The sequence below is a fragment of the Rattus norvegicus genome, chromosome 10, assembly GCF_036323735.1.
Source record: "Rattus norvegicus strain BN/NHsdMcwi chromosome 10, GRCr8, whole genome shotgun sequence".
NCBI lineage: Eukaryota > Metazoa > Chordata > Mammalia > Rodentia > Muridae > Rattus > Rattus norvegicus.
In genome coordinates this window covers 81118753-81146195 of record NC_086028.1, presented here as the reverse complement: position 1 = coordinate 81146195, position 27443 = coordinate 81118753, and the positions used below count along the sequence as shown (strand labels likewise).

Below are 27443 nucleotides of genomic sequence, written 5' to 3'. Positions count from 1 at the left end.
CCCCATCCCCGGCTGTGGGGTCGGCGCGCATGCGCGGCCCTCGGCTCGGCCCGGGCGCACCTTTTCTCCCTCCTGCCACAATGTGAGCGCTCAGCGGAGCAGATAACCGCTGGCTGCCTGCTCCACCCCCGGCCCTCGCCCACTCCGCCTACTCCCGAGCGCCCAGGTAAAGGCGTGGCTGCGCATGCGCGACGCTTAAGGGGGTGGGGGGCGTGGCTTTCAAAAGGAAGCCTAAAATGCAGAAGACGAAGTATCTGTGGGCAGGGGGTTTGAGATCCTAAGAAATAGGGAAAGATAAAAGTGAAAAGGGGGGACAAAGTGGAAAAGTGGATCTGAGTGAGATTTGGAAGTAGATGTCTTTGACTTACGGAATATGGTTCAAAAAGAAAAAATCCCCAATTGCTGGCCACCTTGTTAGTAGAGAGCAGTGGGTGACAGAAATAGAAGGGGTGACACATTTATAAGCAGTAGTCATCCTCCAGATAAATGGGATAGTTAGTAACAACGAGGGGAATTTAGAGACTGACAGGATGGTCAGCAAACAGGATGGATTGCTGAGCTTGTCCTGTGGCCAGGAATAGGGAAGTTGTGTGTATGTGTGTGTGTACGCACGCACCCTCCCTAGAGTCCCAGAACTGTTGCAAGAAAGGAAGGCTCCATTGGAAGAAGCATGACCACATTATGACTAATTAGCTATTAATCATTAATATAATTAATGGTACTATTAGCTAACAAGGTAGCATTTATCCAAGCTCAGAGCCAAGAGAGAGTGTCTGCAATTGAAAGTGCTTAGGGTACAGGGAGAGGAAATGACTTGGCAAGTGAAGTCTCCATGGAAAAGGCCCAGGGTGACATCCCTAAGTTCGGAATAACCCTTTCCCACCAGAAGCCAAACTTCCTGAAGTTCTCTCCAGCTTAACTGGAACTCCTAACATTGTTATTTTTTTTATTGTTGGGTTCTACTACATTTTATATCTATTTATTTTACCTCGTGTGTATGAACTGCCTGGATGCATGCATGTGCACCTGTGACCATTTGATGGCTCCCCTGGAACTGGGGTTGTGGGTGGTTTGTAGGACACTGTGTGGATGCTAGGAATTGAACCCAGGTCCTCTGCAAGAGTAACGAGTGCTCTTAACCACTGAGCTACCTCTCCAGACCCTTCTTCTATCATTAAGAACGTAGGATATTAATGTTCTTCCACAAAAGCTGACCCCCCCCCATCATAGAAACTGTTTCCATATAGATGTAGCTTACTTACTTTTTCTCCCAGAGCAGCCAGCCAAAATCACCACTCACCCAAATCCTCCAGGGAATAAAATGACCTGAGCCTGGGACAAAGTTAGGAGATTAGAACATTATAAAGAGCTGGCTCTGTCTTTGGCCCCTTTATTGTGCTTGAACTCCAGAAAGCAGGGATCACAGTTTTGGAACTTTGGGCCAGGTCTCCAATAGTGAGTGCTTTCAGTGGATAAACACTCAAATCTCTATCACATTGCAACAGGTAGAGAGAAGATCCTCAAGCAGAACAGGAGAAATAAACATATGTAATAATTACATTCAATGTGAGAGTGAGCTTGGGTCTGGGGAACTCAGAATGTCTTCTTGGACACCTGATCTATTCCTCCACCCTGTGCTGGTCAGACTGCCCTGCTTGGACAGGGCAGGCATCGTGATGGCCAAAAATTAAAGTGACCTTTCAAGTGTTCAAACGCTCCATCCATAGGTCAACTCTCAGGATGGCCCCTGAGAAGATTATATATTAATTCAGCTTTCCACTCCACAGTGCTTTGTGGGCTTTTTTTTAAATTGTTACATTTTTTATATGTATGTTTATGCATGTGTGTAGTCGACCACTCCATGTGTAGAGGTCAGAGGACAACTTGTGAGAGTCAGTTCTCTCCTTCTACCATGTGGTCCTGTGCATTGAAATCAGGTCATCAGGCTTAGGGACGAGCAGTTTTATCCAGCGAGCCATTTCCCCTGCCTCACTGTATGGGAGTTTATATCTGTCATCTCATCAGAACTTCTAACAACTGCAAGGGCAGGCAGAACAGGTATAATCCCCAATAAAGGAAATTTAAGCCAAGGAATGTTTCGATGGCTTAGCCAAAGTCATCCAATCCAGTAGACAACAGAGCCAAACCAAGACCCAAGTCCCCTAGTTCTCACTGTGCTAGTCTGGGGGAAGGGGGAGGAATTGATAACCCCACTCTAAAAAACTGTCACATATTCTCAATAAGCATTAGTGTTTTGCATGCATGTCTGTGAGGGAATGCCAGAGCCCATAGAACTGGAGTCACAGACAATAAGCTATGTGGGTTCCCTCTGGTGCATCTGGTGTTCTTAACCATTAAGCTATTTCTCCAGCCCCTCACATATTTTTTCTTCCTTTCTTTTTGTTTGTTTTGTTGTTGTTGTTTTTGTTTATTTTTTGCTTTTCAAGACAGAGTTTCTCCTTGTAGCCCTCACAGTCCTGGAACTTGCTCTGTAGACCAGGCTGGCCTCAGACTCACAGAGATCTGCATTCTTCTGCCTCCCAAGTGCTGGGATTGAGGGCGTGCACCAGCATGCCTGGCTTCTGCCCATATTCTTTTATATTTTTTATCGTGTGTGCATTGGTGTTTTGCTTGTGTGTATGTCTGTGTAAGGATGTTGGATCCTGTGGAACTACAGTTTCAGACAGCTGTGAGCTGCCATGTGGTTGCTGGGAATTGAACTTGGGTCCTCTTGAAAAGCAGCCAGAGCTCTTAACCTCTGAGCCATCTTTCTAGTCCCTCCACAACATATTCTTAATAAGTGAAAACTGGTACCTTTGGCACACGATAGAAAAGAATCCTAATATTTAGGTCTATCTCTGTATCTTGTGCAATTTTTTTTTTCTTTTTGCTTTCTCTTGACCCCTGGGACTTGCCTCTAGAATCTTTTGAGCTTCAGGCCTAGTTAATCAGATGCAACTAGACATCCCAGTTCTGCTCCCCTTTCACTCCTTTGCAGGCAGGGGGTTTCCTCCCAGTGGTACTAATCCTGCAGCCACGAGTGCGCGCACGCACACACACGATGGAGTAGCTGGGCCTCCCTGATCCATGGCCACACTGTTGACTGAGGCATTTAAGGAGGCCTTCAGCATACATCCACTCTGCGTTCTTGGTCTTAGAAGACTCTTCATTAATTTTGTTCCTTAAGACTGTGTGTAGAAGTCAACAGGAACCCACTCCACTTTTTTTGGACAGAATATTATGCAACTGATACTGGAGTTAGAAATTCTAGGTTGATAACAAAGACCTGAACTCCTGATCCTTTTGCCTCCACCTCCCAAGTACTGAAGTTATAGACATTCATTGCCATGTCTAACTCAGACACCATCCCCCTTTCAATGGAAACAAGGTCTCATTATGTAGTCCTGGCTGGCCTGAGACTGGCTGTGCAAAACAGGCTGGCCTCAAACTCATGGAGATCCTCCTGTCTCTGCCTCTGGAATGCTGGGATTAATGGTGTGCACACTACGCCTGGCCCCACATTAATTTTTAAATAGTCAATAAAAATAAGGGCCTAATTTTAAGAGTCACATGGGCAGAGTTAGAACCTGGGCTGCCAGGGTCCAAGTCCAAGACTTCTCCAACCCCACCCTGTAAGCTCTTTGCTGGACACCATACAAAGCAAACTGAACAGATGTGGTCTCTGCCCTCTGAAAGTTTGGACTCAAATGGTCAGCCAGGATGCTGACAAACATAAAAGAACAAAGTGATTTGTAGTCAGCACAGGCCATAGACGAAGGAGCTAAACAGATAAGCAGGGCTATGTTTATCTGGTCTACTAATATTATTTTAATTCCAGTCAGGCAAAAAGGACAATATTAGTAATACTGAGGGTTAGGGCTTATCTCAATCTGCCAACTTACTTTTCACAGATGAAAAAGTATTTGTAGGGTAACTAGCTTGACAGTTAGGAGTACAGACCGCTCTTCTAGAGAACATGGGTTTGATTTCCAGGACCCATGGGGGTACCAGGTATGTACATGACATAGACATACACACAGGAAAAATACACACATACACACTTATATACATATATATGTATATAAAATAAAAATAAGTGGGAGTCTATAAAAGTAAAAAGGCAGCTCACCTTTGATCAATTCTAGCATCAGGGAGGCAGAGGCAGGCAGATCTCTGTGAGTTTTGAGATTTGAGGTTTGAGGCCAGCCAGATCTACATAGTGAGACCTCTTTCTCCAAAATCAATGAAAAATAAAAGAACAAATAAAAAGGAAAGAAAAAAAGGAAAGAGGTGAGAAGGAGGGAGGGAGGATAATGGATCTCTGCCTCCTCTTCAGTCAGTAACATCTTCAACATTATTCTCCATGCAAGGTCTCTAGTGATGGCAAAATGATAGATGAATTCAATATCCGTTTTACTGTTGGAGCACACAGTAAAGATTCATCCTTACCTTTGCCAAATGGCCACTTCCTATAATGGAGAGGTAAACTTTTAAATTTGAGAGACTTTGGTCTTAGTACTAAGAGGAATGCCTCAGGAAACTGGGCCCAGTTCCTCCTTAGGGTTTGACCTCCAGGTCTGTCTAGAGCAAAGGGTTCCAAGCCCCTTAGGCTGTGTGTGAGTCTTCAAAAAGGCTCACTCACTCTTTTATGATTGTTTTTATAATTTGTTTTGTTTTATTTTGTTTTGTTGTAATTGATGTGACATGTGCCCCAGAGGCACGCACTGAGCTCCAATTGAGTTTTTCTTTTAATTGGAATTAATTAAAGAGGACAGCTGAGAGGGGCTAGAGTCAGTGCCAAACTCTGTAACCCTAAACCAGCCAACCCACCCAACCGGCTGCACCACCTGAGAAGCATCCGGAAGTTCTCAAGAAGGGGCGGGCAGAGCAGGAATTGGGGACTGCTAGGGAATTCTGGGCACCTCAGATGTCAACCCCCCAGAGGCTTGACTCTTGAAGGAAAAACTTGGTAGCTGCAAAAAAGGAGAAAGAAGGTCAAAGGAGGAAAGAAGCGAGGTTACCAAGTCTGGGAGCAAGGGGGCTGAAAAGCAGTGATTGGCAGGAGTGAGACTAAAGGAGGATCTGCCTGAGAAGAGGGCCTGGTGAGCGGAGTTAGAGGAGGTGGAGCCTGCTTGAGGAGTTGTGGGGGTGGACAACACGTTGCCTGAGGGCTCAGCCTTCAGAGGTATTAATTAAACCCAGACTTGCGGTTGTTAACAAACCTGCGGCAGCTTTTCTTAGGAGTTGGGTTAATAACAATAACAATAACAATTAAGGATGAGGAGACCTTATCTGGAGCAAGTTTTTCTTAGAGGTTGTACCAGTACGTCTTTAACTCCCCTGGCCCCTCGGGGCCACAGTTCCTAGAAAGTAAATAAGGGTTTAAGAGGGTATCCATTCTCCTTGCGCACCTAAGGATCCCTTGCTAGCCCCCAAGGCTTACTGCCTTAGTTAGGTGGCTTTGTTCATTACTCAGAATTAAAGCCCAGGATTTAAGACTTCATGCTTGGGCATGGGGGTTCGATGGGGGGCGGAGTTGGGGGCACAGGCTGGAGGGATGGCTCAGTCACAACACTTACTGCTTTTGAGGAGAACTAGAATTTGATTCCCACCACTCACCTCGTGGTAGCTGACAACCACGTGCTAATTCCAGGCAGGGTTTCTGACACTCTCTTCTGGCCTCCACAGATACCAGGCACTCACTGGGCGCACACACACATACATGCAGACACTCCCACATACACAGTGAAATAAAAAGTAAACATTTTTTAAAAAAAGATTTCATGCGCTGTTAAGTATTCTGCATGGTTTAGTCTCGGAATGGATACTTAAAAGAGTGGAAATGGAGGGATCAACACCACTAGATGACGGGACAGCGCTGATGCAAACGGAAGTCTGTCTGAGACAGTGTGACAAGACCAAGACATATTTGGAGTGGAAAGCCAAAAAGTGGAGGGGTTGTAGGCTTCATTCAGGGAGAGGCCCAGCACTGAGCTGTGGTCTTCAGTCACAATTACCTGGGCCAAACAGGTTTATTCCTAGCTCTTGGGAGACAGAGGCAGGGGGGGCAGGCAAGAAAGACTGTCTGAAAGAAAGAAAGAAAGAAAGAAAGAAAGAAAGAAAGAAAGAAAGAGAAAGAGAGAAAGAGAGAAAGAAAGGAAAGATAGATAGATAGATAGATAGATAGATAGATAGATAGATAGATAGATAGATAGAGGGGGTTGGGGATTTAGCTCAGTGGTAGAGCGCTTGCCTAGGAAGCGCAAGGCCCTGGGTTCGGTCCCCAGCTCCGAAAAAAAAAGAACCAAAAAAAAAAAAAGATAGATAGATAGATAGATATTGGGATAGGTGGGGTATCAGGCAACTAATCCACATAGACCATGGAAGGAAATTTAGAATGAGGAATTGAGGGTGAGGTGTCAGGGGCGGGGAGGAGGATGCTAGACTAGGGCAGCACCTGTAATTGATCTTTAGAGAGAGCTTTTTGGTCAATAGAATGACACCTCTTGTATATTCAAACCATAGCTTGTTACAACAGATCTCATGCATAACTAATCTAATGCATAACCCACTCATGGGGCGAGCTGACCTTATCCTAGACTGCAGTGTAGAACATGCACGGCATACAGATGGATTGGTTGAGTCCATTTTGAAAGATGGCCTTTCTGTGCAGTTCAGGCTGGGCTCAAACATGAAATCCTTCTGCCTCAGCTCCCCCCCCCCCCCAATTTGTGGGATTTTTACACACATGTGCCATGACGTCCAAATAGCACCTGTTTTCAGAAGAAAGCAGAGCGGCAGTTTTCAACATACTTCAACAGAGTGAGTATCCTGAGTGCCCTTTAGAGCCCAGGGAGTGAGGCTGAAGTGGGACTTGCCTGTGTGTATTGTGGAACACAGAGCCGGGCAGCAGAAGGGTCTGTGTGGTGAGACAGCAGGGACCAGTGCCCAATCTTCTGACCACCATCCCTCCAGAACCATCATCTACAAGTAAAGAAGACACTGAAACTTTCTGGCTTTGAGAGCCACTTTACCCTGTAAATTGTATCAGAGAACAGAGTTAAGTGTTACTTGGAGATGCTACAGAATGGAATGTCCCGCTTAATCAAATAACTGATTAATAATGCACCATTCAACGGGGAGTACTATTTGGAATAAACTTCCATTAAAATTATTTTTCTGAAATCCAAATTTCACTGGCCCAGTTCTGTTTTGTTTGACAACCCTGCTGATAGGCAAGCGCCTAGATCAGCATCCGGGGAGGAACTTAGAGAAGAAATCAACAAAGGAAAGATGTTGGTGCCATAGTAGAAAGTAGGGACAAAGGAGATGGTCGAATGCGTGTAAGGTTATCTAGGAAACCAGAATGGGCCACTACCAAATCAGTCAAGTATATATCAACACACTGGGTACCTGGCTGAGACATTACCAAGTCTTCAAATGGCCAAACGTCACCAACAGTGTTGCAGAAATCTCAGAGGGGACTAAGTAAATAACATTAAAGAATTAAATAGTGACTCTACCTCCAGGGGATCCGATAACCTCTTACAGACAGATGTTCAGGCAAACATCATTACATAAGAAAGAAAAATAAACAAGTTAAAAAAAAAAGAATTAAGTATCATAGCAGCTCAAATTGGTAATCCCATCACTTGGCTACATTGTAGCTCCAGGTAAGCCTTGTGTACACAGGCAGGCAGAGCTCTGAGTCCCAGGCCAGCCTGGTCTACAGAATGAGCTCCAGGACAGAACTACACAGAGAAACCCTGTCTCAGAGTACAAACAAACCAACAAACCGTTTACTCTTCTGCACTCAGCACCAATCTGAGCAGAAAGGAGAACAGATGTAGGCGGCTTCCAGCCTTTGTTTCCCTACTCCAACAGAGGAAGCAGGGGAGAGCCATCCCCAAGATTGTAGTATCACGTGCTCTTCATGTCAGAGAATCCCTGGTGCTCGGGCGTCTCCTTCCCGTGCTGGTGAGCCTTATAGTGGGCTCGGATCTGTTTTAAGCACTGAGCATCAAGATACTTGCAGTTTACTGAATGGTTCCTCCTGTCCTAACTTTCACCACTGCTACCCCGTATAACCTGAATGACTATGGAGAAAGTAGGGTGTTTTTGTCTGTTTTACAGACAGGAAAACCCAGGTACAGAGACCACGACTCGGAAATGGCATATGGTCACATTGCTCTTATTGGCAGAGCTAAGAGTGAACTGGGGTAGTCAGAGCCCACACTGGCTTTTTTTTTTTTTTTTTTTTTTTTTTCTTTCCCCAAGGCTTTTTTTTTTTTTTTTTTTTTTTTTTGGTTCTTTTTTTCGGAGCTGGGGACCGAACCCAGGGCCTTGCGCTTCCTAGGTAAGCGCTCTACCACTGAGCTAAATCCCCAGCCCCCTTTTTTTTTTTTAATGTGGATATGATAAGTGCTCACATGTATGTATGTGCGCCATATGCATACTCGGTGCCCAGAAGGGAGGGTCAGATCCCCCTGGAACTGGAGTTATAGCTGATTGTGACTCACTATATAGGCGCTAAGAATTGAGCTCCGGTCCTCTGCAAGAGCAGTCCCCCCACACCAGCTCTCTTAGCCACAGCACGGTGCTACCTGGCACCCCAAACTTCACTCAGGTTTCTTCACTGTGTCCTGTTGTGTATGTGTAGAATAGCGCTCCCCAAAGGCCCACATCCACTTTTCTGAAGAGTGCTGGGGTCTGAGATACAGTTAGGGAAACAGGATTGAAACCGCGTGATGCTGGCTAAGGAGACAGAGAAGGATGTGAGCTAAGGATGGTGGGCTGCCCGGAGAAGCGGAAGTGAGCAAGCAAGGAAGCATTTCTCCCCAGTAGCTCCCAAAGGGGAGCCGGCGCTGCCCACTGCGGCCAAGTGAGACTTCACATCTGTGTGGTTTTATGCCACCCAGTCTGTGGCGATTCGCTACAGCAGCCATAGGAAATACACCCAGCTCTCTGTAGCTTACATGGAAATCCAAGCTATTTTGCAAGGCATTTCGGGACTTGCCCAAATGTGGGGTCGACATCACTGCCCCTGACTCCTCTATGCTGACCATCTCTGCGATAGGTCATGTCCCTTTGCCTACGGGTTCGCTCATACCACGTCCTCCACCTGGAGCACCCCATCCTTACCTGTTTACCTGGCAGAGAGCTTGTCCTTTCCATTTCAGCTCAAATGCCGCCTCCTCTGGGAAGTCTTCCTTACTTCCCCCACAGGGCCTTGGGCCACTTCCTCTATGTTCTGCTACATCCTGTATCCAGTCTGGTTAAAGCAGGGCCTCCCTGGATTATAGGCTATTTGAGGAGGGTAGGGTTTCCTCTTTCCTCTTTGGTATCCTTTAGCAGTTGTAAAATGAAGGCTATCAAGGACTAGGGCTGTTCCTTGACTGCCAGTGTGACCTTGGCCCATCAGTGTGATGCCCTGACTCCATTTTCCCACCAATAGTGTGCCCTGGGCGGACTGCTGCTTTCTTCTTTAACAAGAGATGAGGATAAAGGAGACAGTGCTTCTGCCTTAAGAGTAAAAGGTGCTGGGCCGGAATGCAGCTCAACTGGTAGAATCCTGGTCTAGCAAACACAAAGCCGTGGTTTTGTCCCCAATGGTGTATAAACTAAGTGTGGTGGTGCACGCCTGTAATCCCAGCACTTAGGACGTGGATGCAGGAGAATCACAGCTCAGGAGACCCCATCTCAAAAGAAGGAGGATCTGGGGGGGTGTGTGATGATGATATTATAATAACCCATTAGTCCCTGCTGTATGGGCGACTTGCTCTCCAACTCTCAATTCCTCAGACTGAGACATGATTCTGAGACAAGCTTCATGACAAAGAGCCTTATCTGCCTTGCTCCTCATCTTACCTCTAGCATTTACACCAGGCTTTAGTCTCAGGCGACTTCTTCCATGTAGACAGGTGACAGTCCTACAGAAAGCTCTCCCACATGCTTTGGATTCCCAGTTTCTTCCTAAGGTGCACACTGCTGTTCGGAATCACCTGGACCGCAGACTCCCCCATGGTTAATTGAACTCCATGGCATTGTAAAAGATGTCTTCCTACCTCCGGGCTGTCCCCAGGGCTCTCTATGGTGCATCTGAAGGTGTAATTCTGTCTATCAGGAATCTAACTGATGCTGGATGAGTGTTTCTCCACCCAAACGAGCTGTGGGCCTTCACTAGTCTGGTGGCCACCTTTCAGGGCACACTCTCCCATGTTTAATGAGGTTCATCAACTCCTACAATGACTCATCCTTGTACTCAGTGCTTTAAGGGATTAAAATGGTCTGTGATCTACACAGATATCAGGTATGTGCTGTCAAATATATCATATAGCACGCCTTCTGCAATGGAACTGGAATTCAGAGAAAGGAGAATTCAACCAGGGCTTGACCAGCTGGGGAAGGTAGTACAAAAAAGCCTGAAGCTGAGCTGAGACTGGAACGAGAGCCAAATAGGTGAAGGGTGTGCTTGGCTGTGGACCACAGAAGTAGCCTCATGTAGGGACTCCCTGTTCGATTCCACCCGGAAGCAAAAAGGAGGGGGAGGGGGAAGAGGAAAGAGAAAAGAGAAATGGGAGAAAAGAAGGGAGAAGGGAAGGGAGGGGGAAATGGGGGGGAGAGAAGGGTAAGGGCGGGGCTCTTACACTTAGTAATGACCTACCCTGGGCTGGAGAGATGGCTCAGCCGTTAAAGGCTGGGCTCACAACCAAAAATATAAGAGTAATGACCTACCCTTTCTGTTGGAAAACTCCATACTTAAGGCAGCATTTTGGCCATGTTATTTCTCACGCTTTTCTCACTGTACAGCCCCACTTTTCCATGTTGCAGACCTAATGCTCAGCTTCTCTCTTAGCAGTTTTGAGAGCTCTCCCAGTTTCATGGCCAGTTTCTACCCCTGGGCCAAGTTTGCCTTGGAGACAGTCACCGAGTTGTGGGGGGAGAGCAGTCAAGCATGTTGTGGCTCCCACCTGCTTCCCTGTTATCACGTCACAGCAACTATATCCATGTGAATGTTTATGCTTAAGGAAATGGTGGGTGGTCAGAGCCAAAGGCCACTTCCTTAGGTTGGTTTGTAGGAGCTGTGCATTCAGAGCAGAGAACGTCTCAAAACCTGCCAGGTGGTCTGGGGCAGATAAGCGAGAAGGAGGGATTTGTAGCATCTTGCCTTGGTGAGGCAGTTGGAAGACTTTACTTCTGATTAGTTTAGTTAAACATCCACCCCACGACAAACAACCACATGAGTTAGAGCCTTCCTTCATGGCCAAGTCTCACACAGGAGACCCACCTACCCCTGCAGCTAAAGCCAAGGACAGCAGATTTCTTTCCGCACAAGATGACTGCCCTACGGGTCAGGGGATGGGAGCTGTTACTTCCCAACTACTGGGAATGGTGAGGACCTTTTGCAGCTCTTCCTAACTTCCATTTTTAAAGGGTGTATGGGTGAGGTGAGCGTGTTCATGCACACATGGGTGTGCGGAGGCCACAAGTCAACACTGAGTGTCTTCCTCTGCCGTTTGTCATCTCAGTTTCTGAGATAGGGTCTTTCACTGAACCTAGAGCTCACTGACTTGTCAAGACTGGCGAACCCCAGACAGACAGCCTCTGGGCTGAGTCTCTGGGCTAGCCGTCCTGGGCTAGAGATTGAATTCAGGCCCTCAGGTTTGTTTAGCAAGCATTTTACTGACCAGTCTCCAAAGGGTTTAAACACACACACACACACACACACACACACACACACACACACACACACACACACAGATATTTTAAACTCTAATTTCTGGGTCCGTTTCCTGTATCACTTCCAGAGGATGCTGACTACAGAAATGGAGGAACTTTTTTCTCTGCAGAAGAACAATGTGGTGCCTACGGGATCACACCATGCGAACCTTCTCCATTCCTCCCAGCAAGGCCCTCTAGGTGATGGGAAGAGCCCAGGAAGGAAAGCTGGAGGGGACCGTGGTGGGCAACGGAGTAGGATTTGGGGAAGCCATGAGCACAGCTCTGACCCTCAGTACATCTGTTTCCATCAGTGTCTGCTCGGGCATGCTCCTCACTCTGTGGCAACAGGCCTATCTGTCCCCCAACATCAAAAGAGCTATCACAGTGACTGTCGCAGTACCTGGTCCATAGCCTCTAGTCCACACACATCTGTCAGATTAATTGGCTACAAACATGGAAAGGTCTCTCTTGGAAAGGTTTGTGCTGTTGTTCAGATGTTGACAGTTAACATTACTGATGTTTGCGTGCTGAGGATGGGAAGAGAAACTACTGGGGACAGGAAGGGACACTTTGGGGGATGAGGAGAGACCCTGTTGGGCAGTAAGAATAAAAACTCGTGGCAGGGCCCTGAAATTACCCCCTGAAACTCATATTGTATCTAACTAGCTTTGAGGGTCTATTGTGAATTCTTTGTATCACTAAGAGGAGAAAGCCAGTAAGTGGAGGTCATGTAGGCAGAAGGGTGGGTTTGATTGACAGAGACACAGTGACTCTTATGTGGTCTGACTCAACAGGAAGCCCAAGAGCCCAAGCGATGACTTTTGTAGCTGAAGGTTGGGTGATTTGGCTGGGTGGGTGTCAAGACACCAGGAAGAGTCCCAGTGTAACATTGTGTGTGTGTGTGTGTGTGTGTGTGTGTGTGTGTGTGTGTGTGTGTGTCTCCATAGAACTGGCAGACTGCTGACATGGGAAGAGTAGCCACAACCACCACCAGGGCGAAGATGTCTCTGGACTCAACTGAGAAGTTCATCGAAGAGAAAGACTGACTTTCTCCACAGAGCCTTCTGAGAGCAGAGAACGTATCCCATGCACTGCACCAAGTCGCCCTCGCTTTATAAACGCTTCACGAGTGCGTGACTGATGGTGGATCCCGGGAGCGCTTGTGGAGACTGCTGGGATACTGCCTATCACCATCTCTCCTCCAGCACCCTACTCCAGCACAGCCTATTCTGTGACCTACTTTCCCTTTAAGCCAGAAGATGGTTCCAGGAACTGCTACTCTCTAAGTGACAGATACCGGTGGAGAATGAGCCTCAGCCTGCAGATCATTGGACCGCTCCCTTCCTTCTCCAGGGGGTGCCCAGTGGGCCAGAATCCATGTGTTTTGTAGGATTCCACTCAACCCTTTACCTAAGTCATCAGTCTGCCTTTGATCTGTCTCAGCAAGCAGGGACACGTCTCCACGGGAAGCTGGTGTTAACAAATGTACACACAACACACACAGATGCACACAACACGCAGACACACACACACACCTTTCTCACTCTATGAGCCATTGTCTGGTCCTTTGCTCCTGGGCCTGACCCATCTTTATGAGATCTAGGCTCTTCCTATCCCGGGATGCTGAATCTGGCCTCCCATGGGACAGAGTTGGGCACTTTGCACGTCTCCAGCCTTGCCCTCCCTTGGGGGCTTGTGAAGGATCCACCCATATGGCAGAACCTTCCAGAGAGACTCGAAACTAGGAGCCTGACCTCATGATGCCCGAAGCACCTGGCACAGAGGGTACCAGCTCTGATGTCCTGGCCCCAGCCCAGTTCTCTCTTCTAGAATCCACACCTTCTCTGGCGCTCCTCCAGCCCTGCGAGAGCAGCCCCAGCTTAGCGAGAACGAGCATGACCTTAGGAAGGACATAGTACGAGGAGGAGGGGTCTCCGCTGAGGGACCTCACCAACTCATTCACTGCTGGCGTGTCTCTCGGTTTCCCCTGGCGAAACCGCCCATGCGTCTATGATTATAAAGGAGCTCCGAACGGCCGGAAAACCCAAGTTATGCCCTGTTCCCTTGCTGCCAGGAGCTACCTGCCCGCCCCACCCCTTGCTAGTTGCCCAGCCAGGCAGGGTCCTGCAGGATGAAAGTTCCAAGAAGCCCGAGCAGGAATAATAATGATACTCATCTGCAGTGGCGGCGGCGGCGGCGGCGGCGTCTTAGCCACCTGGGAACGCAGGGCCCCACGCCCTGTGCCTCACACCCCAGGACACTACAAGGGCTCCTTTCCCTAGATTTTATTACAGGGATCCCACACTCTGCCATTCCCAGCCCAACCCATCCGAGTTTCCAAGAGCTTCAGTCTAGCCACCACCAGCCTCATCCACCACCCAGGTTCCATGGGAAGATTTGGCTTAACAAGACCCAAGCCAACACAGGTGAAGGACGCCCAGCCTCTTGGAAACTTGGGTTCCAGGGTTTCTCAGAGAAGCAATCCACCTGCCCCTGGCCCAGGGCACTTTCCCACAGACCCATCTGTGTCTGGTCAGTACAAAGACCTGAAGCCTTGCAAGTGTCCATCTGAGTCGCAATTCCCAAGTCACCCACTCTAGGGCTCCAGACAAGTTTTATTTTGATTGTTACCCAGAAACTCTCCAAAGTTTGTAGTGTTTGCGAGTGATGACCGGGAGGAGAGGGGAGCAGGGAGAGCGTCTCTCATTTCTTTTTTTTTTTTTTTTTTTTTTTTTTTTTTTTTTGCTTCTTTTTTTCCGGAGCTGGGGACCGAACCCAGGGCCTTGCGCTTCCTAGGCAAGCGCTCTACCACTGAGCTAAATCCCCAACCCCGCATCTCTCATTTCTAATACACATTTGCAATCCTAGTCTCCTGCATTCTTTCCTTGCCCCCCCCCCCGCACCCCTAGTAAAGTAACTTCTCAGCTCACCACATGGGTCCCACGCTTCTCCGTTTGTGGGGTTGGCTTGGTCAGATTCTCTGACCCTCCAAGGCTAGGCCATGGAGCCATGACTCTGTCTGACTCTCATCCACTCTGGTTCCTCTTCCTCTGAACCTCTGAGGTCTCTACCTCTTTGTGCCATAGCTATCTGCCTATCTTAACTTACCACAAGGTCATCTGTGCCCTGGCGTCCCCCCACACTTTCTTGGTACATGACTGCAAAGCCGAGGAAGGCATAAGTTCAATGAATATGTGTTGGACATAAATTGTGAAGAAGAATCCTTTTTACCCTCACACAATGTATTTTTTAAATAGAACGCATAATTATGTTACTACAAAATGTCACTGGTGTGGAAAGAGACGGGGGTGGGGGAGATGAACCCCAACCTAGCTTTCTTGGCTGGTGAGCTACAGGCACCGAAGCCCCAGTGAAGATTTCATCCCCATGGTTTTGGCCCCTAAGCTGACACATATAATGATATCCATGACTGGTCACTGGCCCGATTCACTGTTGGCCTCTGTCTAGAAGGAGGTAAGCTCTTCCACCCGTAGAAAATGACAGTTCCCTCCTTTCGGGCTTCAGTTGTTCTAAGCCCCAGCAGCCTCCATGCCCCCTAGGAATGCCACAGGGACCCCTAGGTTCATATGGTGTCAAGAGAGCAAGTGGTGGAGTGCTGTAGACCCCTGCTCTGGATGCTCACTCAAACCCCTCAGAGGCACCTCCAGCACAGCTGCTACTGTCGTTAAATAGTAACAATAACACAGCAACGTCCTGTATTTACCTACGGCTTTTCTCCAGGGAGCTCCACTAATCTTTCTCTCATCTCCAGAAGGAAGGGAAGGACCAAGGCGATGAAGGACAAGTGAGCCATTGCAGCCACACTCCCAAATACAGGCATCCTTTGTTCTGCAGGGTAAATACAATCCTAAGTATTTCAGATGGGGAGCACTGAGGGAGTAGAGAGGTAGCTAATTCTCCGGGATCCAAGGCCCGGGATTGTTAAATCTTTCGCTAGAATTACAGTCTTTGTGAGGTGACAATCCCCCAGAGCAAAGTACTTACTTACATCTGCTGATGTTTTGAGACAGTGTCTTACTATTAGCTCTGACTGTCTTGGAATGCACTGACTGGCTTCAAACTCACAGAGATCCATCTGCCTCTGTTTGCTGAGTGCTGGGATTAAAGGTGTATGCCATGTGCCATTATCCTCAGCTAAGGTATTACATCTTATCAGCTTTTAATGTGTTTAATTATTTCATGTGTGTATGTATGTGTGTGTGCATGTATATGTATGTATGTGTGCATGTGTGCATGTATGTGTATGTGTGTATGTGTGAATGTATGTGTGTGCATGTATGTATATATGTGTATGTGTACATGTATGTGTGTGCATGCATGTGTATGTATGTGTGTATATTGTGTGTGTATGTATGTATGTATGTATGTGCACGCACAGCTGTGTACAAGTTATATGCCTGTGTGCTTCTTAGTAGAAGTTAAAGGAGGACATTGGAAGTCCCGCTTTACCACTTTCCATTATTTCCATTTTTTTTTTTCCGTCAAGACAAGGTTCTCACTGAACCTGGAGAGTTTGGTTGCTAGTTAGCAAGTCCCAGTGATCCACCTGTCTCCATACCCCTACCCCAACACCGAGGTCCATGGACTCAGTCACACTCAGCCTTTTACATAGTTGCTGGGATCCAAACTAAGGCCCTTGTGCTTTCAAAGCAAATGCATTTCCCCCAGGAAATGTACTCCAGGCTGGCCTCATACTTGCTATGTAGCTGAGGCTGGCCCAGAACTCCTGACCCCTTTGCCTCCATCTTGCAAGACATACATCAAACCTGGCTCAGCTATTTCTAACCCACAGCCTGCTCTCTCAAGCCACAGTATATATTTGAAGTGAGTCTCATTTTTTTTTTTTGTTCTTTTTTTTTGGAGCTGGGGACCGAACCCAGGGCCTTGCGCTTCCTAGGCAAGCGCTCTACCACTGAGCTAAATCCCCAACCCCGAGTCTCATTTTTTTTTTAACAGTGGCACAACTGTCCACTTCAAATTGTTGCCTTGATAGTGTCAAGAGTTATGTCTGCCACATTCCTGTCAGACTTCATTAAACCCTCACTATTTTAGCATCATAGTGGAACCATGGACGGAGACAGATGGAGAGGAGGCCAGCTTTGCTCTTTCCTTCTCTTCTTATCACTTCATCTCCCCCTTTCACTTGAGAAATGTGGTGTGTGTGTGTGTGTGTGTGTGTGCGTGTGTGTTATACACACGTGTCTGCAACTGCCAGTGCACACCTGGAGGCCAGAGGAGGATGCTGGCTGTCTTGTCTTACTACTGTCCACCCTGAACCTGGAGCTAGAGAAGTGACCAGCAAGCTTCAATGACTCTCCTATCTCTGTCCCCCATGGCCTCAAGTTCACAAGAGCCTATAGCATTTACATAGGTGATGGGTTCTAAACTCAGGCCTCCAAGTAGTAACACACTTACCCACTAAGCCATCTTACCAACTCCCACTGCGTTTTCTTTTTTCTTTTTGTGTGTTCAAGTACACATGCGTGTGGAGGGGCTATACAAAGGTCAAAGTTCAACACTGGACATCTTCCTCAGTCACTCTCCACCTTATTCTTTGAGACAGGGTCTCAAAGCCTCGAGCTTGCTGATTCAGCCAAACTAGCCAGCCAGAAAACACAGGGATTCTCCCATGTCTGCTTCTTTGGTACTGGGATTATGGGCTCCTGTGCCCCACCCCTTTAATGGGTACTGGGAATCAAATTCAAGGTCATCCCGCTTGCACTGCTAATGTTTGCACTGACTGAGCTAGCTCCTCAGCCTTTCTCTCTTTCTCTTTCCCTCTGTTCCTCCCTCCCACTCTCCCTTCCTTTTAGCAGGGTCTCCTTTGGTAGCCCTGGCTGGCCTGAGCCTTGCTGTGTAGACCGGGCTGGTCTCAACCTTGTGGTGCTCCCTGTTTTTCTGGGTGGCGAGAGTCCAGGCGTTCACCTCCACGCCTGGTTTGCCATTTGTTGCGTGCTAGCATTTCCTGAATTCCCATGATCCTTATCTGCCAGGTCTTGGCAAGATTGCCTTAAGTCATTTTTCTATGTTGTAAAAAATGGATTTAGCTCAAGCCCAATAATAATGAGTGTCATTTATGACGCAGTGTAAACTATGGTGCTCTATCATCTTCCTGACAAATGATGGAGCCAGGGAGCCTTGTTGGCCGCCCTGGGACGCCTCCCATCTCCTCTTCCTGAGGAAGCTCCATCTACCATACAAAGCCAGTGACTATACGTTAAAACCATAGTGGGGCCTCAAGAAGCAGAGGCAGGTGGATCTCTGTAAATTCAAGGCCAGCGTGGTCTAAATGGTGAGTTCAAAGACAGCCAGAACCCTGTCTCATATAAGTTAATAAAGTTCCAAGTCAGCCATGGGTATCTAGAGACCTTGTCTTATTTTTTTAATATTTATTTATTTATTTATTTATTTATTTATTTATTTATTTATTTATCGTATGTGAATACACTGTCTCTGTCCTCAGACACACCAGAAGAGGGCATTAGATCCCATTATGGTTGGTTGTGAGCCACCATGTGGTTGCTGGGATTTGAACTCAGGACCTCTGGAAGAGCAGTCAGTGCTCTTAACCACTGAGCCGTCTCTCCAGCCCTAAAGCCCCTGTCTTTTTTTTTTTTTTTTTTTTTTTTTTTTTCTTTTTTTGGAGCTGGGGACCGAACCCAGGGCCTTGTGCTTCCTAGGCAAGCGCTCTACCACTGAGCTAAATCCCCAACCCCTAAAGGCCCTGTCTTAAACAAACAAAGTAACTATTGCTTAATTTGAAGGGAGTCCTCTGGTAGCGCACCTTACTCCTACTGTTACACCTCTCACTTCCGCCCTCTGTGCCTCCCACCTACCCCATGCACCTGGCCATCTCAATCTCAGCCTCCTGAAACCTGCTATTCTATACAAAGATTCTTTGTAACCCTTTCTCTCCCTTTATTCTTCCCCAACCCTCACCCCGGTGGTCTCCACTCAGGACACTACTACATGTCCAGGTGAGGGACCACACATCACCGAGATGTCTTCTCTCTCCTTATCATCTTTCCAGTTACTCTGCTTGCTAAGAGCTGTCATTTTGTCTCTTGTCTGGCCGTAGCTGGGGCCATTTGACCTGCTGGCCTCCCTGCCACAAACCTCTTCCCTTCTCATTTACAGTCCACAGGTCTACAGATGAAATCTGTTCGGCACACAGATTGAATGCCACCTCCAGATCCCCTCCTTTTGCCTCATGCTTGGACTATACGATGCTGTTGCCATTGTTGTGGCGCTGGAGTTCTAACCCAGAGCCTCAAGTGTGTTCCTGTGTTATGGGAAGGGATTCTGTCTCCGAGCTGCATCTTAAGTGCTAAAGTACAAACTTTTTTTTTAAGGTTTATTTATTTATTTCATGTATGGAAGTACGCTGTCATTGTCTTCAGACACAGCAGAAGAGGGCATCGGATCCCATTACAGATGGTTGTGAGCCACCATGTGGTTGCTGGGAATTGAACTCAGGACCTCTGGAAGAGCAGTCAGTGCTCTTAACCACTGAGCCATCTCTCCAGACCCCTAAAGTACAAACCTCTTGTTGTTTTATTTTGTTTCTCAAGACAGGGTCTCTCTGTGTAGCCCTGGCTGTCCTGGAACTGGATATGTAGAGCAGGCTAGCCTCAAACTCACAGATCCACCTGCCTCTACCCTCCAAGTGCTGACATTAAAGTCATATTCCACCGTGGGTCTCTCTCTTTCTCTCTCTCTCTCTCTCTCTCTCTCTCTCTCTCTCTCTCTCTCTCTCTCATCTTGTTATATTGCCAGGCTGGCCCAGGACTCATGATCCTCCTGCCTTAGTCTCCCAAACGCTGAGATTACAGGTGCAATCCACTGTACTCAACCAGAAGCAAACTCTCAACAAAGCACCCTGAATCGGTCCCCGTTGACTCTCCCGCTTGCTCCTGCCGCTCCAGAGACTTCGTCTTGTGTGCACACTCCCTTTTACTTGACTATGTTCCCTTGGCTTCCTTCTTGCCGTGACCAGCTAGCCTGGCCCCCTCCCAACACTAATGACAAAGGGTTTAGCTTTGCCTCCTGGAGGTTGGCACAAAATACTATACCACGCTAAAATGTGATTGCTCCGTTGTCTGTATCCGCCACCAGGCATTAGTTTCTGAATGCTCGGGTCCGTGCTGTATTGACCACAGATCATCTTTTTTCTGCTCCCTCCTGGCCAGGAAAGCAGGCCACCCACTGGGGTTGGTTAGTAAGAGCACCTCTCCACACACCTTCCGTAGCCATCTTTAAGAAACAGCTTGTAGGGACCAGTAACTTTGATTGGCTTACTTAATCCTCTCCGCAATGCTACCAGGCTAACCACCTACAGCCATCTACTTTCCACAGATAAGGAAACAGGCGCACACCCGGGTCAAGCAGTAGACCAAGGTCACTGCAGCTAGTACGGGGAGAGAGTCTGGTTTCCTGCACCCTCGATCGCCATCTCTGTGGCACAGACACTATGTTGGCTCCATTCAGCTCTCTGCTTCACTGTTCTTCCTTCCCCCAGAGTGGCTGAGGTTCCAGGCCAGCTAAACACCCTTCCCAATGTCCCCAGGGTGGAAAGACTGCTGGCTCAGAGACTCGTCCCAGAGACAACCGTGACTGGCCTCCCTCGGATCCTCTGAGTCCCACCACCAACCTGAGAGTCTGCTCGTCTTTCTCAATCTGGGTGGAGACTTTCATGGGGATTTGAGTCCTGGTCTCTGTACACAAACCGTTTCTCTGCGAGGACCTGCCTGAATAGCCTACCCCCCAAGGATACCCGAAGAGCACACCCCAGAATCTCCACCGGATTCATTCTTAGCCTCTTATACCACCTTCTTCTCTGGGGCTTTTTTCTAGGCTGCCTCCCCGCACTTCCTTCCTGTGCCTATTTCTCTTTACAACAAGCTGGGTATTTTTAACCTGAGGTTTCCATTTATCTCATCTTGTCTGTGTTATGGGGTCTGGGCTGAGGTGGGGCGGGGGTTGCTGGCATGCCAACAGGGCCAGGAGTGTCTGGCCCAGCTTCTACCCTGCTCTCTGGACAGAGCTTTTGTAAATGGCTATGGGGCGAAGCTTTGGAAACCTAGTAGGGCACCAAAGGAACTCTCACTTGATGCTGTTGGCAAGACTGTGTGCAGATGAGTAAAAGACTGCAACACTATGAAGCTCATGGGCATGCGTCCTTGGGACAGTCACCAGCACGGGTCTCTGTCCACTCTCAGGACCTTCATTATGAGCATGGTACCCCTTGGGGACTTTCAGAGCAATTGCTTCAAGGACCCCTCCACTTCCGTCCTCCTGCCGTTCTCTAGTGCTGGGGAACAGAGTTGAGCTCCAGATCCTGCACTGAGCTACACACCCAGATCTTGCTGCAGGTTTTTGTGACATAACTCCAAGGACACCATGCTCCTTCCTAGGGCCTCTCCACACATCTTCTTCCATACTTTCCTATTTCATCCCCATCCTGGCATTCTGGTCATTTTCTACTGCAGTCTGTCCTCCATCCCCGCCTGCATGTGGTCCCCATCCTACCCTTCCACACCTGTTCCCCACCCTTTCACACCTGGTCCCCACCCTTTCACACCTGGTCCCCACCCTTTTCACACCTGGTCCCCACCCCTTTCACACCTGGTCCCCACCCTTCCACACCTGTTCCCCACCCTTTCACACCTGGTCCCCACCCTTTTCACACCTGGTCCCCACCCTTCCACACCTGGTCCCCACCCTTCCACACCTGGTCCCCACCCTTCCACACCTGGTCCCCACCCTTCCACACCTGTCTCTCTTCTCTGCACCCAGGTGCTTAATAAACTTTTATTTAAAGTCCAAACACAAAGAAGAGATGACTGGGTATTTAGAGTTCTGTAGTGTGTCTCTGTGTTTATGTGTGTGTGTTTGTGTGTGTGTGTGTGTTCTTTTCTTTCTGCATCCAGTTTTCTTAAAAAAACAAAACAATAATAACCTAACAGGTTGGTAGCAGAGAGGTTTCTTCTCCTCCTCCTTTTCTCCCTCCTCCTCCTTTTTTAGTAAATGATGGAGACTCAACCCAGGCCGCCAGGTCCACATCTACTGTTCCCCAAAGTAGTTGATAGTCACAAAGATTGCCTGAGGCTCGATAGCGTCCTACTTTATACTCTGAGTCACGCTGTAAAGGATTAGATAAGATGTTCAACATTGTGTTTATGTCTGACAGTAGCTTTTTACGTTTTAATTACTGATTTATTTATTTTCCGTGTATGGCTGTTTTCTGTGCCGCTGTGTTTGCACACTGCATGCATGAATGCCCAGAGAAGCCAGAAGGAAAGTGTCAGATCCCCTTGGACCGAAGTTACAGAGGGTTCTTACCTAACATGTGGGCACTGGGAATGGAACCAGAGTCCCCCAGAAGAGCAGCCAGTGCTTTCCACTGAAGAGCCGTCCCAGCCCCTCTGGCAGTGTGTGTAAAACTCTGAGTATCCTTTTGAACGTTTTCGGGCTCTCTGTCTGATGCCTTCGGGACTGTTCAGTTAGGCAGCCTACCTCCCATGTGCACTGGCGGCATGCAGGACTTGTTGACTGCACCAAGTATCTACAGTTCTCATCTCCAGCCTCCACCCTGGACATACCTCAGTTTCACACTCTGTAACTGTCCCCACAACTCCCTCTGCTTCAGCTGACCCCTGCTTCCATGTAGCAATGCTTTCTGGCCCCATCAGGAGCCAGCTCTGTCGGGTGCCCCTTTTTCGATTGCTTATATAGTCTGTGAGCATGAATTGGCCATCCCAGTGAACAGGAAGAGCTTTGTGGGGCAGACACTGAGAAAGACACAAAAAAACATGTCAGTCTGCGCTCCCTGTAGGGACAGCACATTCTCATGGTTGTTACCTAAAGAGCAGCTTCACGGAAGTTCAGCGGTGTTCCAAGTCAGAGTAGTGGAGACTACGGGACCCAGGCAGGGTTGCATTTATCAGAAAAGCCTTCCCCGTGGGGGAGATTCAAGCTAGACTTTCATTGTCAGGAAGGCTGACCAACCTGGGCAAGCAGATCCATGGAACAGGGAGCCCGGTCCTGGCAGCGGGGCCAACATTCCTTGAGATCTCTAGCAGGAAGTTGTTTTCTGAATCCTGGCTGCTCCTTCCCCTCTGGGCTAACACACTGATAAAGACGAGGGGCCAGCCTCACCGAAGAGGAAGTGGCCTGGCTTCCTGTTTGTTTGTGACTCTAAGAGCTGCATGGCATAGCCGTGTACAGCCGTCACACAGAACAATCCGGTCCTGAGGAGTCTGAGTCCTGAGGAGTGGGTTTGCTGTGGAGCACACCCTCCACAGTTGGGAGTCAGTCTCAGCACTCCATCCCAGAGCAATGGGTGCTCCATCCCAGAGGAGTGGGTGCTCAGGGGAGTGGGTGCTCAGGAGAGCAGGCCCGGAGCAGCTAAGCCTGCAGAGCAGGAAAGAAAGGCAGCAACTTCCCCAAAGAAGCCAAAGCCATAGATTCTCAATGCTAAGTCCCTGGGAAGCTAAGGGCCAGGAGCAACTGTCCTCCTTACCACAAAGGTCACTTCTGGATACAATCCTGTGATAAAAACCAAGTGCAGGGATCTCTTGGGTCCTTTGAAGAACCAGAGAACAAATGTTAAGATTTATGGGCAACAGTAAAAGCCGATTAGAGGCAACACAAAAAGAGTAAAAACAAAAGCAAAGATGCATCATGAATTCACATGAAGAAAAAAAAGACCTGTGTCTGGCTCTCCAGATCTACGGGAGGAGAGAACCAGCCCTTGAGACAGGTTTCTCTGTGTAGCCCCGGCTGTCCTGGAACTCACTCTGTAGACCAGTCTGCCCTCGAACTCCAAGTGCTGAACTCCAAGTGCTGGGATTAAAGGTGTGCATGCACCACCACTCCCGGAGAGCCGGGCCTTGAAAGTCCTCCCCAAGTGTGCTGTGACACAAATACCTCCACCCCCCCCCCCCCCGTACCAGTGTAATGTAAATAGCACAGAAAGATCACGAAAGTGAAAGCATTCTTGACCATTTCTCTCTCATGGCTTCTTCCTCCCCAAATAATTTATTTGATTTCTTATATTTCCCTCCCTGACAAAAACAAAAACAAACAAAAACCCACCCCCTTCAGTACTGCATATAACTCTTAGCCTCTATGTGTCTTTTTTGCAATTATTTGCAGAAAGCAGTTCCTATTTATATACCTGATTATCTTTTCCTTTCCAAAACAAATATATATTATTATTCATGTATGTACATGTATAATATTACCTGAGGGCAAAGAGATAGCAGTCTAATCTATTTTCTCTTTTACATTTCTCTGTGTCTTTGACAATCAAGAGGTCCTGAGTTCAATGGTGGCTCACAATCATCTGTAAGGGGATCCCATGCCCTCTTCCGGTGTGTCTGAAGAGTGGGGCTAGGGCCAGTGGTTCCTAGACTCTGGCAGGGAGGAGGTGGGGAGCGAGGTTTCCCTTTCAGATCTGAACTCACTGGAAACCGTGTAGGGGATTCATGCTCTGCCTTGTGGGTCCCGTGTGACAAGGCTGAAGCCTCCAACCACTCCCTTTCTGTTTCTTCCCCATTTCACAGCCTCGTGGTTTAATTTTTGGCCTGAGGAACGGAAATCTGAAGAAAAAAAAAAGAAGAAAATCGATAATATGAAGTCTTTAAATACAGATGACCAGCTCACCTGTCATGTGGCGATTAATTTTATCTATTTTATGTATGTGCGGGGTTGTTGTTGCCGTTTGGTTCTGCATGTTATCTGTGCACCACTGTGTGTGCCTGGGCTGAGGCAGAGAAAAGGGGTATCTGATTCTCTGGGACTGGAATATTCGGATATTCGTGAGCCACCTTCTGGGTGCTGGGAATCAAATCTGCATTCATTGGAAGAGAACCCAGTGCTCTTAACTGCTAGGCTACCTCTCCAATCCCTCAGATGGAGCCTTTTGACAAACGATCTGTGTCCTATCTGCATTTTTATCCTCTGAGGCATCTGGCTTAGGACTGCCCATAGCAAGTGCCCATGATACTTGCTGGATGAATGGATAGAAGAAATGGTGTAGCATTTGCCTTTTCAGGTCTGTCCACTCATTAAAAACACCCAGGTCAAGCAGCTCGACTACAGGTTGAGCCTTCCTGAGCACTTGACCTATCAGATTTCATGGTGACCTCCTTCCCCTCCCAAGTATTTTGGGAAACTGCAAGGAAAACTTTGGGGTTTCAGAAAGAAAATTTGATGTTCCTTCTATGTCCTACAAATTTGTTAACAACTGGATGAGCCACTCTCCCCACCCCACCCCCACACACAACTGACCTCAGGCCACTAAAATCTGAGCATTCAGCACCCTGAGAACCTCACTGGTCTAAGATCAGGTGAGACTAGAGCTACCTAGAGGTTCCGGTTCCTCCTGGTAAAAACATGGATAAGAACTGTTAGTATATTTACAGCCACAGATGCCCAGGGGGTTCTCTATCAGGAACTCAATATACAGAGGGTCACCTTAACCTATTTGCTTATCTTCAGTGTTGGCCAGAACAGATGGATCTTTTAAGGAACATCTTGTTCCCGTTGCCCAGCCTGGAGCCCGCGATGGCAATAGGGCTGCTGCCCCCTGGTGGGGGAGAGTGGGTATAGTCACGCCTGGTCAGGGTTTGACTTTATGAGGGTAACTCCTGAGAGTAAACACTGGATTCCAAGTCTGCCCATCACGGAATCTTCCCATAAACCACAGCTGCGTCTAAGGCCTCCGTGGGAGGTAGAGACACTCCGAGGTACTGTGACAGGGAGTCCTTCGGTGCCTCCCAGTTCCTCCTTCAACAGCGCTGTCATATGGAGATGTTAGCCAACTTTTTGTTGCTGAGAAAAAACAGCTTAAAGGAAGAAAGGTTTAGTCCGGTTTACAGCTTCTGAGGCCTCAATCCATGGTCAGAAACATCATTACAGGGGGAGCACGTGGAGGGTCACTGCTTACCTCATATCAGCTGGGGGGAGTTGGGGGTGAGGAGGAAGAGAGGAGAGGAGAGGTAAAAACATGCCCTCGCTGACTGACTTCCTCCAGTGAGGCCGGTTTCCACCTCCTCCCAATACATTAAATTGTGAGTCCATCAATGGATCAATCCTGTGCATGTGTACATGTATATAAAGTCTGTATTTATCAGCCCACGTGCAGAGACTAAAGGCAGATGTCTAAGTCCGGTGTCCTGCTCTATTTCTCTGGGTTTCCATAAAACAGGAGGTTTCACTGAGCCTGGGGCTTGCTATGTATTTAATTCTTTTATGGCTAGGCTGGTGGCCCCACAACTCCCAGCAATCAATCCTTCTGTCTTCATCCAAGCCCACACTGGGCTTACAGGCATGAATAACCATGCCTGCCCTTTTTAAATGGGTGCTGGGGATTTGAACTCAGGCTGTGATGCTTACGTAGAAAGCACTGTTATCCACCGAGAACTCTTCCTGGCTCCTGATTAATGTATTGATTAGGTTAGGACCTCCCAGATCCACTCAGTTCCCCACAAACCATACCACTGGACATTGCATTAGAAACCAAGCCTTTAATGCAGTAGCCTTTTATATCCAAGTGACAAGAGTCCTATCGTCAGGCGGTTTGTTGTTACTGTTGCAGCTGAAGTTGTTTTTTATTGTGAGCTACTACAAATGGGACCCCCGAGTTTGTGCATGCTAGACACATGTTCTCCTCCCCTTGAGCTACACCCCCAGCTCTCTCAGTTTTGTTTTTATGTATGAATTAAAACAAACAAACCCTGGGGCTTGAGACATGGCTCAGTGGTTAAGAGCACTGGCTGTTCTTCCAGAGGACCTGGGTTCAATTCCCAGTACTCACATGGCGGCTCACAACTGTCTGTAACTTCAGTTCCAGGGAACCCAACATCCACACACAGACATGCAGGCAAAACACCAGGGCACATACATAAAGAAAACATTAAAAAGGGTAAACGCATATGTTTTTTTAAAGATGTATTTATTTATTATATATAAGTACACTGTAGCTGTCTTCAGACACACCAGAAGAGGGCATCCGATCCCATTACAGATGGTTGTGAGCCACCACGTGATTGCTGGGATTTGAACTCAGGACCTCTGGAAGAGCAGCCAGTGCTCTTAACCACTGAGCCATCTCTCCAGCCCAACACATATATTTTTTAAAAATGAAAACCAAACCCAGAAGGAAGAATTTATGTAATTGATCAGAGTTCTCTCAAGAGCCAGAATTCAAACCCAGATCTCTCTGGGTCCTTTACTTTGAGTCACCTTCAAGTGAACCTATGGGAAGTCCCACCCAGTGGCCACCTCCTCCTGGACCTCCCTGATGACTACCTGATTCTGTGGGATGTTCAGCAGGACTCCTGGCCCTCCACCCCTAAAGGAAGAAGTGTTCCCAAGGAGCTGAAAACTGCCTGCTCCGTTCCCTGCTGTCTGGGGACAATCCCTCAAATTGCAAAAGGTCAGGTTTGGCACATTCTACCATAAAGAGCTTCTGCAGGTTCTCTGACTGCCAAGAATTGACATGACCTAAGCCAGAGGCTGAAAACTACAGGGCTAGAAGCTCTAAATTTTGGGGTCCAGGGGGCCCATCACTCTTGTCTCCATCCTTGGCTGTGGCCTCTTTTGGCGTTGTGAGGATGGTGCAGCGGCAAACACTTCCCAGAGGACAAAGCCATGGACATAAATGTGTTTGACACCTAGACCTCCTTAGATCCCTT

At 48.0% G+C, this 27443-nt stretch overlaps 1 protein-coding gene and 1 long non-coding RNA gene across 3 annotated transcripts in view; one reads left to right on the top strand and one right to left on the bottom strand.

The window, feature by feature from the left end:
• Zfp652 (zinc finger protein 652) overlaps positions 1 to 22870 on the bottom strand; it is a 79828-nt gene extending 56958 nt beyond the window's left edge. The window contains exon 1 of one of the 2 annotated variants that reach the window (XM_039086629.2): positions 22750 to 22870. The gene's annotated coding sequence lies outside the window, so the exon portion shown is untranslated. Of the gene's footprint in view, positions 1 to 60; positions 170 to 22749 lie in introns of those variants that run through there. The other variant, XM_039086628.2, reaches the window with a different exon arrangement.
• On the top strand, positions 9 to 15899 carry LOC120095179 (uncharacterized). The gene is made up of 2 exons (XR_005490439.2): positions 9 to 166; positions 12669 to 15899. It is a non-coding gene; the product is annotated as an uncharacterized LOC120095179 (long non-coding RNA).
• Positions 22871 to 27443: the final 4573 nt, after the last annotated feature.